Below are 13,162 nucleotides of genomic sequence, written 5' to 3'. Positions count from 1 at the left end.
AGCTGGTGAAACTGTTGTTTTTAAAGTCCAAGGACGGGGCGCCTGGGTGGCTCAGTTGGTGAAGCGACTGCCTTCGGCTCAGGTCATGATCCTGGAGTCCCAGGATCGAGTCTGCTTCTCCCTCTGATCCTCCCCCCTCTCATGCTCTCTCTCTCTGTCTCATTCTCTCTCTCAAATAAATAAATAAAATCTTTAAAAAAAAAAATAAAGTCCAAGGACAAGTCATTCCAGTAGTTCACAGAGTAATCAAAGATCATAAAAAAGATGATGGAGACAGAAGATTTCTGACTCAAGGAGATAATAGTGAAGCTGCCGAAAGAGGCTTGTACAAACAGGGCCAGAATGGGCTTGGAAAGAAGAAAAGAGGCAGAGGGTTTTGCTGCATGTTGGGGGGGTCACCATAAAAATGAGTGACTCTGCAGAGCTCAACAGCGCTCTGTGGGCTGTCCTAGGTGCGTACATGCTACGAAAGTGTGAATCCTAGAATGAGGAACAGTTCCTGGCACCAAACTGAAATGAATTCTGTTGAAAAAGAGAAAAACTAATATATTTGAAATGTTCTACTCTCTGTATAAAATGAAACAATATGGGGATGTTTTTGTCTTGTCCAAATAAATAATTCAGTGGTTATTAGCCTTTCATCTACTGTTTCTTCATCCAACGCCACATGATGACTGACCCTGCAAGATGCTTCAGTGGTTCTTTCAACCCTAGTTTGAAAAGCTGTAACAAACACATTTTGGCCTTTCGAAACTTACGTCTACATTTAAAGTAGTCCGTTCCTTTTTCCTTAAACTCTGAAGGGTAAGTCTCGAAATCGTGCCCCAATTTACCTGATGCCGTAACAGCATTCAAAACGTTCTGTTGCATAAGACACAGTAAATTATTAATATCGACAAAAGTCAAGGAACAATAGTTTTCCTAGTTTCGTTTTTTATTTACAACTTCATCTGTTTTTTTTTTTCAGAGTATATTCCTTTTCCATGAGTCCGAGGATTCTCTGATATCAGTTTCATCTTTTTCAGCTTCTTTCAAGGTAGACAGTGCAGCTGTGAATTAAAAAAGTTTTTGAAAGAAAGAAAGAGAAAAAGGGAAGTCTTCTAATCCCTGTTTTTAAGCCAATGATCCATTCTCAAATATAGAAAAATATATTGTAAGCACATTGTCTTTGATTTTAGAAGAAAATATAATTAACTTGTAAAATAAAGAACTTGGGACGCCTGGGTGGCTCAGTCGTTAAGCGTCTGCCTTCGGCTCAGGTCACGATCCCGGGGTCCTGGGATCGAGCCCCACATTGGGCTCCCTGCTCCGCGGGAAGCCTGCTTCTCCCTCTCCCACTCCCCCTGCTTGTGTTCCCTCTCTCGCTGTGTCTCTCTCTGTCAAATAAATAAATAAAATCTTCTTTAAATAAATAAATAAATAAATAAAATAAAGAACTGTGTTGTGTAACATTTAAAAAATCTAGAAAAGTTTAAACATATTGCAAAACAACAAAGGCTACCTACTTCTTGTGTTTCTGTAAGATGTGAAGAAAATTTTGAGGCTTCAAAATGAGAATTTATTATACAATAATGAAATCACAGGATTATAGCAGGTATAACCAAAGGTAGGTATAAAAGTAGTCGACTCCTGAGAACAGAGTTAATAGATAAAAACGCATTATCTGGGTGCCTGGGTGGCTCAGTCGGTTAAGCGACTGACTCGTGATTTTGACTCAGGTCATCATCTCATGGGTTGTGGGATCAGGCCCTGAGTCAGGCTCTGCACTCAGCAGGGGTCTGCTTGAGAGATTATCCCTCTCTTCTCCTCCCCCCACTCATGTACACACACACACACACTCTCTCTCTAAACTAAATAAATAAATCTTTAAAAAATATAATAAAATAAAAATGCATTACATAAACCCCACTCCTACTTAGAATAGTCTAGAAAACACAAGAATACATAAGCACACATTCCAGTGTCTGTCAGAGTCGTAACATCACCACGTATCATGAAGCGCCTGGATTTCAGACCTACTATAGACTAATAATTCCTTTGTACCTTCCATTTTTGCTCTTTTTGAATAAATATGTCAATAGTTACTACCCTTTGCCTGTCCTACCTGTGTATACTGGGTGTGTTGAGGGCAGGCAATTTGTCTCTTCAGTTTCACACGTCCACAGAAGAAGTACTTACCAAACTACACCCCAGGACCTTCATCCAGCCTTATTCACATATGGATCTGATCAGGATAATGACATTTTGGACTTGGAGCTTATGCTATACTGGGACAAGACTCTGAAGGACGTTGGTAGGGAGTAAATATATTTTGTCTACGAGGGGAACGTGAATCATTGGCGACTCTATGGCAAACATACTCTGAAGAGGTCCCTCGTATTTACACCTTTGTGTGGTTCCCTGTCCTTGAGTGTGGGTGCTATCCGTAACTTGGTTCTAACCAATTAAAGATGGCAAAAGTGATGGGATGTTATTCCTATGATCACTTACATTACGTAAGACTCCATCTTGCTGGCAGACTCTCTCTCTCCTTGCTGACTTGGAAGAATCCAACTGCCAAACTATAGTTCAAGGCACTGAATGCCGCTCACAACCACGCAAGCGGGGCAGTGGATGCTTCACTCGGTGAGCCTGGTCCTGCTGACACCTTAATTGCTGCCTTATAAAAACCCTAAGTAGAGGACCGAACTAAGCCATACCCAGACCTCTGACCAAGAAAAAAATTTTAAATTTCATAACAAGATCAGTATAAAAGAAAACTCCCTTAACATGATTTTTTTTTAAAGTATCCAGCAAAAAGCTACACCAAAGATTTTTTATTGCAGAACATTAGAAGGGTTCCCTTTAGGAGCAGGAACAAGACAAGGATCCTACTAGTACCACTTTTATTCACTCGAAAAAGAAAAAACAAATGACTACAGGTATAAGTACTGGAAGGGAAGAAACAAAACTATAATTATTTGCAAACGATATAGAAAACCCAATAGAATAGGGATGCCTGGGTGGCTTAGTCAGTTGAGCGTTCGACTCTTGATCTCAGCTCAGTCTTGATCTCAGGGTCATGAGCTTGAGACCCAAATTGGCCCAGTGTGCAGCCCACTTAAAAAAACCCAAACAAACAATAGAATATACAAACTAATTATTGAATTACTGAGAGCTCAGAAATTTTGTTGATATAGGGACGCCTGGGTGGCTCAGTCATTAAGCGTCTGCCTTTGGCTCAGCAGGGAGCCTGCTTCTCCCTCTCCCACTCCCCCTGCTTGTGTTCCCTCTCTCACTGTCTCTCTCTCTCAAATAAATAAATAAAATCTTTTTTTAAAAAAGGAAATTTTGTTGATATAACGCCAATATGCAAAACCAATTGCTTTCTTATGTGCTAGCAACAAAATGTTTTTTAAAATGTAGTATTAGAAAGAGACATGATTTATCTTTTTGAAAAAACTGAATAAATCTAACAAGAGACATGCAACAACTTTAGGGAGCAGGTTATAAAAATGTTTTAATATTTTTAAAGAAGACTTGCATAAGTGGAGAGAAATACCATTTTCATGAGTAGAATATCTCAGATATGTCAGTTCTATAAATTCAGTGTAATTCCCTTCAAATTTCAGTACAGTTTTTCATGGAACTCAACAAACTGAAATTTCTAAGGAATTCATTAAAAAGAGCAAAGAGGCAATAATAACAATGTTGAAGATGAATAAGGTATGATCTAGAAGCTATCAAAATATAGTATAAATTAATTAAAACACTGTGGTATTGATGCAATAACAGAAAAAAGCCAAACAATGGAAAAGAATACAAGATAAAAGATCCTGACAGGCACAGAACCTGTTTTTCAACCTAGATGGCATTATAAACTTGTAGGGAAGCTGACCCAGTCTATATAGGGTGCTGAGTTTATTCCTTATTGGTATGAAAAAAATAAAAGTGAATTCCAGCTTCACATCATACATGAAATCTATTCCAGTTGAATTAAAGACCTACATCTTTTCACTTATAAAATATCAAATATCTTTACGAATTTGGGGTAGAGAAGGCCAAAAGTTGGAAAACATAAATCATAAACAAAAATATTTGTTCATCCAACCACCTAAAAAAATTTTTTTTAGGGCGCCTGGGTGGCTCAGTTGGTTAAGTGACTGCCTTCAGCTCAGGTCATGATCCCAGGGTCCTGGGATCAAGTCCCGCATCGGGCTCCCTGCTCTGCGGGGAGCCTGCTTCTCCCTCTCCCACTCCCTCTCTCTGTTCCCTCTCTCGCTGTGTCTCTCTCTGTCAAATAAATAAATAAAATCTTTAAAAAAAAATTTTTTTTAAACTCCTGTGTATACAAAGACATCAAATGAAGATAAAAAGACAAACCATATAGCTACATCTAGATCTCAAACACATTCATGCATGTTTTGTTTATAATAACAAGAAATTCAAAAGAGGAGAATGGAGGGATACATTGTGGTATATTCATGGGATGGAATATTATACAGCCATGAAAATACAGTAGTTCTACACATATCAGCAGGAACATCTCAAAAAGCTAACATTACGTGTGAAAAAACACAAGTCTCAGAAGGATACGCACTCGACGATATATTTATATAAAGTTTTAAACTATGCAATTCTACCATATGTTGTTTAGGAATACATACGTATATAGTAATCATGAAAATGCATGCATGGGAAGGATAAACACTAAATTTAGGATCTTCGTTCCCTTTGCGGGGTAGAGTGTGAAGGGAAATATCATTGGAAAGGGCTAGGAAGCTTCAACTATATTTATTATTTCATTTCCTAAGATAAATGTTGTTTTCTTGATCTTTTAGTATGTTTTATATCACCATAATTTTTTTTTTTTTTACAAAAAGAGCCTGGTCCTTGGTGAAATCATCAAGTTGCTGGATCAAGTCTTTCTGAGTTATTTGAGCCAATAAAGCCTGGGAGTTGTTTCAGCCAGTGGGGGGGTGGTCTTGTTCCTGCCACCAAAGGCTCCTAAGGGATTCTGTCTCCCCCACGAAGCCTCCCTAACCATTACGGCTCTCCAAAGAGCTTCTCTGGGCTGCTCGGAGCTATGGTGGCTTCCAACTGCTCCAATGTTGTGTAGATTTATTGGCGAATTACTTCATGTACCCTCATCTACCAAAAAATGACAGCAAGAACAATACCTAACCCTTTCTCGTGCTCTCTGTGTGCCAACATGGTGCTTGACTTTCCACAGCCATTGTTTGAAATCACCCTGACAGAGGCCGTTACCAACTCCATTTTGCAAGCCAGGAACCTGGAGCTCGGAGAGGCTAAATGACTCATTCAAGGGGCGCCTGGGTGGCTCAGTCGTTAAGCGTCTGCCTTCGGCTCAGGCCATGATCTCAGAGTCCTGGGATCGAGCCCCGCATCAGGCTCCCTGCTCCGCGGGCAAGTCGGCTTCTCCTTCTGCCACTCCCCTGCTCGTTCTCCCTCTCTCTCTCTTTCTCTCCAATAAATAAATAAAATATTTTTAAAAAATGGCTCGTTCAAGATCTCACAGTGGAAAGGTGCTGAGTCGATCTGTTTTCTGCCAGCTCCCCAAAGTCTTTCCTCCCGGGGTCCCACACCTCTCCCCCCCGCCCCAGACTGGGGCCAACAGAGGGAGCTCACTTGGTGGCCGACAGAGGGCGCTGTTGTTCGGGGGAGCTGAACCCCCGGGACAAGGCCAGCCACAGGGCGGGAGGCAGGCCTTCCAACTGCTGAAGGCTGCCCAGGCCTGGCCCCCGCGCCCTGTGGTCCCCAGGGTGGGGCAGGGCCCACAGCCGGCCGCCCCCCACCAGGCGCCAGCTTGCTTGAGCCTTTGCCACCAGCTCCCACTAGGTGTCTCTGTCACTTTATTTTTCTGGTGCCTGAAGGTGAAACAAGGCCACTTCCAACTACTCAAAACTAGTTAAGTGGGCTGCCTGGAACTCTGGTTTTCAGAGAAAACAGACTCCTTTCGCCAAAGCTGTGGGCTCGACGGAGGAGAGCAGAGGAGTCACACGTACTGGAGGCCTTCTGCGTGTCAGCCAGTTCACACGCCCTGATAGTGATAGCCGACACGTAAGGGGTACTCGGGGTGTCCAAGGCCCTGCTGTGTGCTCTTTACAAACATTCACTCACTAAAGCTTCATGAGACAACCCAGGAGGTAAGTCCAGAAGCACAGAGAGGTTAAGTGACTTACCTAAGTTCACACAGCTAGTAAGTGACGTGGTCATTTGGATCATCTCATCCTCACGGCAACCCTGTAAGGTAGGTGTTGCCATCCCCATTTTACAGGTGAGGAGACCAGGCTCCGAAAAATTAAGAAGCCAGCGTTACCCAGCTAAACAGTGGCAGAAGCTGATTTCAAATCTAGGTCTCTTTGACTCAGGACAAAATAGAAGACCTGGCGTCCTCCCTGAGAGGGAGAGAAGACTAGCTCACAGGGAGGGTCCCACGTCCTTAACCACATGGGACCCCTACACAGGCCTGTGGACAGCACCGAGGACTGGGCAGCCACCCTTCACTTAGGCAAGGCTGAGCTGCTCTGAGCTATTTCAGGATTTGCTTCAAAGGAAACCGAGGAGTGACAGAGTCTCTCACCTTACATGCAAACACCCCATCTGGGTGTGGACAGACGAGCATCTGCCCACCTCCACTCAGGAGGATGAGGGTGCATTGCCTTCGAGGGGCGGTTCTTGGAGGGCCAGGGGAGGATGCTGTAAGGCGGGATCTGAGGGGATCTACAGAGAGCCTCAAGATTGCTCCCCTTATCCAGCTATTTATTGCTGCCTGAAATCTCCTCTTTAGAGATGGATTTATTTGGTTTAAGGGATTGGTCTCTGTTAAAATACAAAGACTGAGCAGCAGAGTCTTAGGGCTGTTCTCCATATATTCCCACCCAGACCTGTGGTAGGATGGTACACCCCATGGAGTTGTGACTCACCGTGGACAATGAAATGTGAGTGGGCGTGCTGTGCGTCTGTTCCAGGGGGAAGCCCAGCCAGCCGTGCGCAGTCCTGGACGCTCTCTCCTTCCACCCACCACAATGACCAGCACTGCTCCAGACAGGGTCAAGTCTAGCTGCCTAGGTCCCCAGGGGAAAGATGTCAACCTCCGTGGACACATGAGAAATACCTCTGTGGCAGGGCGTCTGGGTGGCTCAGTTGGTTCTGTATCCAACTCTTGACTTAGGCTCAGGTCATGATTGCAGGGTTGTGAGCTTGAGCCCTGTACTGGGCTCCACGCTGGGCATGGAGTCTACTTAAGATTTTCTCTCTCTCTCCCTCTGCCCCTCCCCCTGCCCTCTCTCCCTCTGAAAGAAAGAAAGAAAGAAAGAAAGAAAGAAAGAAAGAAAGAAAGAAAGAAAGAAAGAAAGAAGGAAAGAAGGAAGGAAGGAAGGAAGGAAGGAAGGAAGGAAGGAAGGAAGGAAGGAAGGAAGGAAGAGCTTTGTGGTATTAGCCCCCAAGATTTTGGTGTGGTTTGTAATGATAGTACAATCTAGTCCATCCTGACTGATACACCAGCAGGGCACATTAATCTAGTAGCCAGCCATTAACACCTTAGTGTGAATTTGCACACGGCCAGGGCTTGGGGAAAACTGGAGCTTCCCTGGGGGGAGTGGGGAGGAAGGAAGAAAAAATCTGTATTGGTTAATTTCCAAAGATGCTCCCAAATAATTCCAGCCCTCTGATCCATACATGTTCTACCTCAGATCAAAAGGTGGAGTCTAATTTTCCTGATCTTAAATCGGGAGGACGACTTTAGCAACCTGCTTGGCCAATAGAGTTAGGTGGGATTGATATTCTGGGACAGCCAAGGCCAGATTCTCAGAAGCCTCGGTCTCTTGGGACACTCACTTTTGGAACCCTCCCCCTCAGAAAGCACCTGTCGTGCCCCAGAAGCCCAAGCCATAAGAAGCCATGTGGGCCGTCTACTCACCAGCCCTGCTGAGCTCAAAGCCAACTGGCCGCCATGTGAGTCAGTCATCTTGAACTTCCAGCCCCATGAAGCCTTCACCCCCAGGCACCATCAGAATGCAAGCACAGGAGAAATCCCGAGTGAGAACCACCCAGCTGAGCCAGTCGGCCAGGGGAGTCGGGAGACACGAGAGGAAGTTGCTTCAGCCACCACGTTTGGGGAGAGGTTTGTTATGCTGCCGTGGTTAAATAAGTAGACCTTGGTGCCGGAAGTGGGCTGCTGCTGTGTTCCTTTTTTAATCTAAAAGTTTAATCTCAAATTGGCATTGGCTTTGGGACAAGGGAAGAGGCAGAAGCCGGAAAGGCTCAGAGGAATCTGTGGGTGAAGGCTTGACAGACAGCCAGGCAGAGCACAGAGAAGGGGCTCTTCCACCGCTCAGGCAGGAGTGGGAAGTCGGCGACACTGGGACCTTCGGTGACATTACATAGAAAAGTACTTCATGCACTGCTGGGTTCGACTAAGAAGGTTTGCTGAGTGCGGGTTGCAAGTGCCAGCTTTTGACAAGGTATCTGCGGAGAGAGAAAAGAGAAAAATGAACTAAAAAGAAACTTAAAAACAAAAATTTCTCTCTCTTTAAAGACTTTATTTTTTAGAGCAGTGTTAGGTTCACAGCAAAATGGAGTGGAAGGTACAGAGAGTTCCCATGGATCCCTGCCCCCAATATGCACAGCCTCCCCTGCGATAACACCCCCATCAGCGTGGGACCTTTGTCATAATAATGAACCTACATGGACACGTCATTAACACCCAAGTCCATCCCTTACAGGAGGGTTCACTCTAGGTACATGCTATGGGTTTTAACAAATGTATTGTGACATGTATCCACCCTTCTAGTATCCTACAGAATAGTTTCCCTGCCCTAAAATTCCTCTGTGCTCCGTGGATTCATCCCCTGCCCCCGACTCTGGGCAACCACCGGGATTTTTCCTGTTTTAATGCCTATAATTTTGCTTTTCCCAGCTGTCACAGAGTTGGCATCCTATAGTCTGTAGCCTTTCGGATTGGCTTCTCTTACATAGGAATGTGCATTTAAGATTTCTTCGTATCTTTCCATGGCTTGACAGCTCTCTTCTTTTCAGCACTGAATAACGTTCCAGTGTGTGGATGTACCACAGATTACTTATCCAATCACCTACTGAAGGACACCTTGGCTGCTTCCAAGTTTGGGCAGTTATGAATAAAGCTGCTATAAACACCGTCGTACAGGTTTTGTGTAGACATAACTTTTCAACTCTTTTGGGTAAACAGAAAAAAGTAAGATGGCCGGATCGTATGGTAAGAGTGGGTTTAGTTTTGTAAGAAACTGCCAGACTGTTTTCCATAGTGACTGTACCATTTTTCATCCTCACCAGCAATAAAGGAGAGTCTCCCTTGCTGCACATCCTTTGCCAGCATCTGGTGTTCTCAGTGTTCTGGATTTGGGCCGTTCTAATAGGTGTGTAGCGGGAACTCATTTTTTTCATTTGCGTTTCCCTGATGACATATGATGTGGAGCATCTTTTCATGTGCTTATTTACCATCTGTGTATCTTTTTTGGTGAGGTGTCTGTTAAGATCTTCGGCCCATTTTGCAATCAGGTTGTTTTTTTATTGCGGTTTTAAGAGTTCTTTGTATAGTTTGGATCAGAGTCCTTGATCACACGTGTCTTTTGCAAATACTTTCTCCCAGTCTGTGGCTTATATGCTCATTCTCTTGACACTGTCTTTTGCAGAGCAGAAGTTTTTGATATCAATGAAGTCCAGTTTATCAGTTCTTTTTGTAATGGATTGTATTTGGTGTTGTATCTAAAGAATCATTGCCAAATCCAAGGTCATCTAGGTTTTCTCCTGTGTTTTCTTCAAGAGATTGTATAGTTTTGCATTTTACATTCCAGTCTATGAATCCTTTTTAATTAATTTTTGTGACAGGTATAAGGTCTGTGTCTAAATTCATTTTTTTCACGTGTGAATTGACCATTTGTATGATTCCATTTCCTATCATTTCTTAACCTATCAGTTATGCTTTTGTGTTTACTTTTTTTAGTAGTTGCCCTAGAGTTTGCAATATACATTTATAACTAATTCAAATCTACTTTCAAATTCAAAGTCCGACTTACGACTAATTCAAATCTACCTTATAACAACAAGATAATTCTAATTCCTCCCTCTCATCCCTAGTATTATTGCTGTCATTCATTTCAGTTACAAATAAGTATACAAAAGTGAGTGTGTATATATATATACACACATGTGTACACTTATTTGTATATATTCACTTTTGTATATTTATATATACATATATATACACACACACAAAGCATACATAATCACATACATTACTACTGTTATTATTTTGAGCAAACCGTTATGTGTTAGGTCAATTAAGAATAAGAAAAATTAAAGTTTTTTTTTAAATTTTATTTATTTATTTGACAGAGAGAGAGAAAGAGGGAGCACGCATGCATGCCCACAAGCAGGAGGGGCGGCAGGCAAAAGAAGAGGGAGAAGCAGACTCCCCTTTGAGCAGGGAGCCCGATGCTGGGCTCCATCCCAGGACCCTGGGATCATAACCTGAGCCAAAGGCAGACGCTTAACCAACTGAGCCACCCAGGTGCCTGAAAAATTAGTTTTTATTTTACCTTCCCTATTCCTTCTTTGTTCTTCCTTTCTTTTGCAGATCCAAGTTTCTAACCTGTATCACTTTCCTTCTCTCTAAAGAACTTCTTTTAACATTTCTTGCAAGGAGGGTCTATTGGCAACAAATCCCCTCAACTTTTGTTTGTATGAGAAAGTGTATTTATCCTTCACTTTTGAAAAAGAATTTTGCAAGGTACAGAATTCTAGATTGGTGGGTTTTTTTCTCTCACCACTTTAAATATTTCACTCCTTTCTCTTCTTATTTGCATTGTTTCTGAGAGGTCAGATGTAATTGTCATTAAGGTGTTTTTTTTTTTCCTTTGACTTCTTTCAGGATTTTTTCTTTGACTTTCTGTAGTTTGACAGTGATATGCCTAGATGTGGTTTCATGGCATTTACTCCACTTGGTGTTCCCTGAGTTTCCTGGATCTGTGGTTTGGTATCTGACATTAACTTGGGAAAATTCCCAGTCATTATTGTTTCAAATATTTCTTCTCTTCCTTTCTCTCTTTCTTCTCCTTGTGGTATTCCCATGATGTTTATGCTTTTGCAATTGTCCCACAACCCTTGGATATCCTGTTCTTTTTTTTTTTTTTTTTGTCTTTGTACTCTTTGCTTTTCAGTTTTGGGAATTCTATTGACATATCCTCATGCTCAAAGATTCTTTCCTCAGTCATGTCCAGTCTATTAATAAGCTCATCAAGTATTCTTCATTTCTATTACAGTGGGGTTTTTTTAAGTTTATTTATTTACTTAAGTAATCTCTATACCCAACGTGGGGCTTGAACTCACAACGCTGAGATCAAGAGTCACATGCTCTTCTGAGTGAACCAGCCAGGTGCCCCATCTATTACAGTGTTTTTGACCTCTGGTGTTTCTTTTGGTTTTCTCAGGATCTCCATCTCTCTGCTTGCATTGTCCATCTGTTCTTGCATGCTATCTACTTCATCCATTAGCGACCTTAGCACATTCATCATAGCTGTTTTGCATTCCAACATCCCTGTCATATCTTGTTCTGATACTTGCTCTGTCTCTTCAAATTGTGTTTTTTGCTTTTGAGTATGCCTTGCAATTTTTTCTTAATAGCCAGACATGATGTACCGGATAAAAGGAACTGCTATAAATAGGCCTTTAGTAACATTGTGGTGAGGTATGGTGGGGGTGGGGGGTAGGAAAGCATTCTCTAGTCCTATAATTAGGTTTCAGTCTTTTAGTGAGTCTGTGCCTCTGGACTATGAGCTTCACAAGCATCTCTCAGTTTTTTTTTCCTCCCCCTTTAGGTGAGACAGGATGGGCAGAATAGGCCAGAGTTAGGTATCTCCCTTCCTCCAGGTCACTTAGGCTCTGATAACAACTGAGGAGCTTCATTTATACCTGGGCCTGATTTAGAAAAGAAATGGAACTAATGCTGGAATGGGATAAAACTTTTGAGTCATTAGAAGGAGGGAAAGTACCGACACATATGCCAGGACTAAATTGTTGGAGCCTGAAGGCAAACTGTGGTAGTTAGTCTTAGATGATGGCCCCAGACAATTCTGCCCTCCCTTTACTATCATACTGTGCCTCCCAGGAAGAGGCAGAGTCTAGTCCGCTCCCCTTGAAAATGGGCTATCTTTAGTGATCCTTGACAAGAGATTACAGCAGACCTGATATTCTGGGACTTCTGAGCAAAGTCAGAAGAAAACTTTCAGCTTCCGCCTGGAATTCTTTTAATTCTTGCTCTTGGGATGCTTCCCCTGGGAAGCCTGCCACCACTATACTGTAAGAAGTCCAAGACAAACAAAGGGCACATGTGGACTCTACAGTCAACAGCCTCATGTGAGCTCCCAGCCCACAGCATCTACTGCCAGCCATGCAAGCGAGCCATCTTGGATGGTAGCTCATTCAAGCCTTCAGATGACTCCAGGCCCAGCTGCCATTTGTCTGCAAATTCCTAAGAGACTTTAAATGAGAATGACCCAGCTAAGCATAGTCAACTCACAAGATCATGAGGTGATAACAATAAACATTTGTTTTAAGTCACTAAGTTTTAGGCTAGCTTGTTACACCAAGAGATAACCAACTTCTACTGTATGAGTCCAGAGACCCAGAAAAGAATGGGTGCTACCAGCTTTGGGATGATAAAGGAAAGCATCAAGTTACCCTGCACTAAAGAGGATAGACAAGTACATATCACATAATAGATGTTTAGTAAACAGTTGTTAAATGAACAAGCAAATAAATAAATGAAAGTAGACATGGCAAGAACAGATTTCTCCTCCTTCCGAGGTTAACAAAGGTCTGGCTCTCTTCAGCCACCAGGAAACAAAGCCATGTCCCCAGCCAGCCCTGGCCATGATGGAGGGGTGTGCCTGAGGACCTTCCCTATCCTCCCACTCTAGAAAATGTAAGAGGCTTCCTCCTCAGGGTTCTGGCAACCTCCCTCCTCCTCCTCCTCTCCATAGCTCCCCAGTGCTATTAAGTTCACAGGCATTTTCCTTTCAGCCCACCACATGTTTCTACACCATTATAATGGCTACTTCTGAAAGCCAGCCCCTCTCTAAGAAGTTGACTCTCCATTTTTTGATTCTCCAGCAGTTCTCCAGAC

The sequence above is a fragment of the Leptonychotes weddellii genome, chromosome 13 (genome assembly GCF_054177405.1).
Source record: "Leptonychotes weddellii isolate Sample4059 chromosome 13, ASM5417740v2, whole genome shotgun sequence".
Classification (NCBI taxonomy): Eukaryota; Metazoa; Chordata; class Mammalia; order Carnivora; family Phocidae; genus Leptonychotes; species Leptonychotes weddellii.
Note: the sequence above shows the minus strand (reverse complement) of the source record.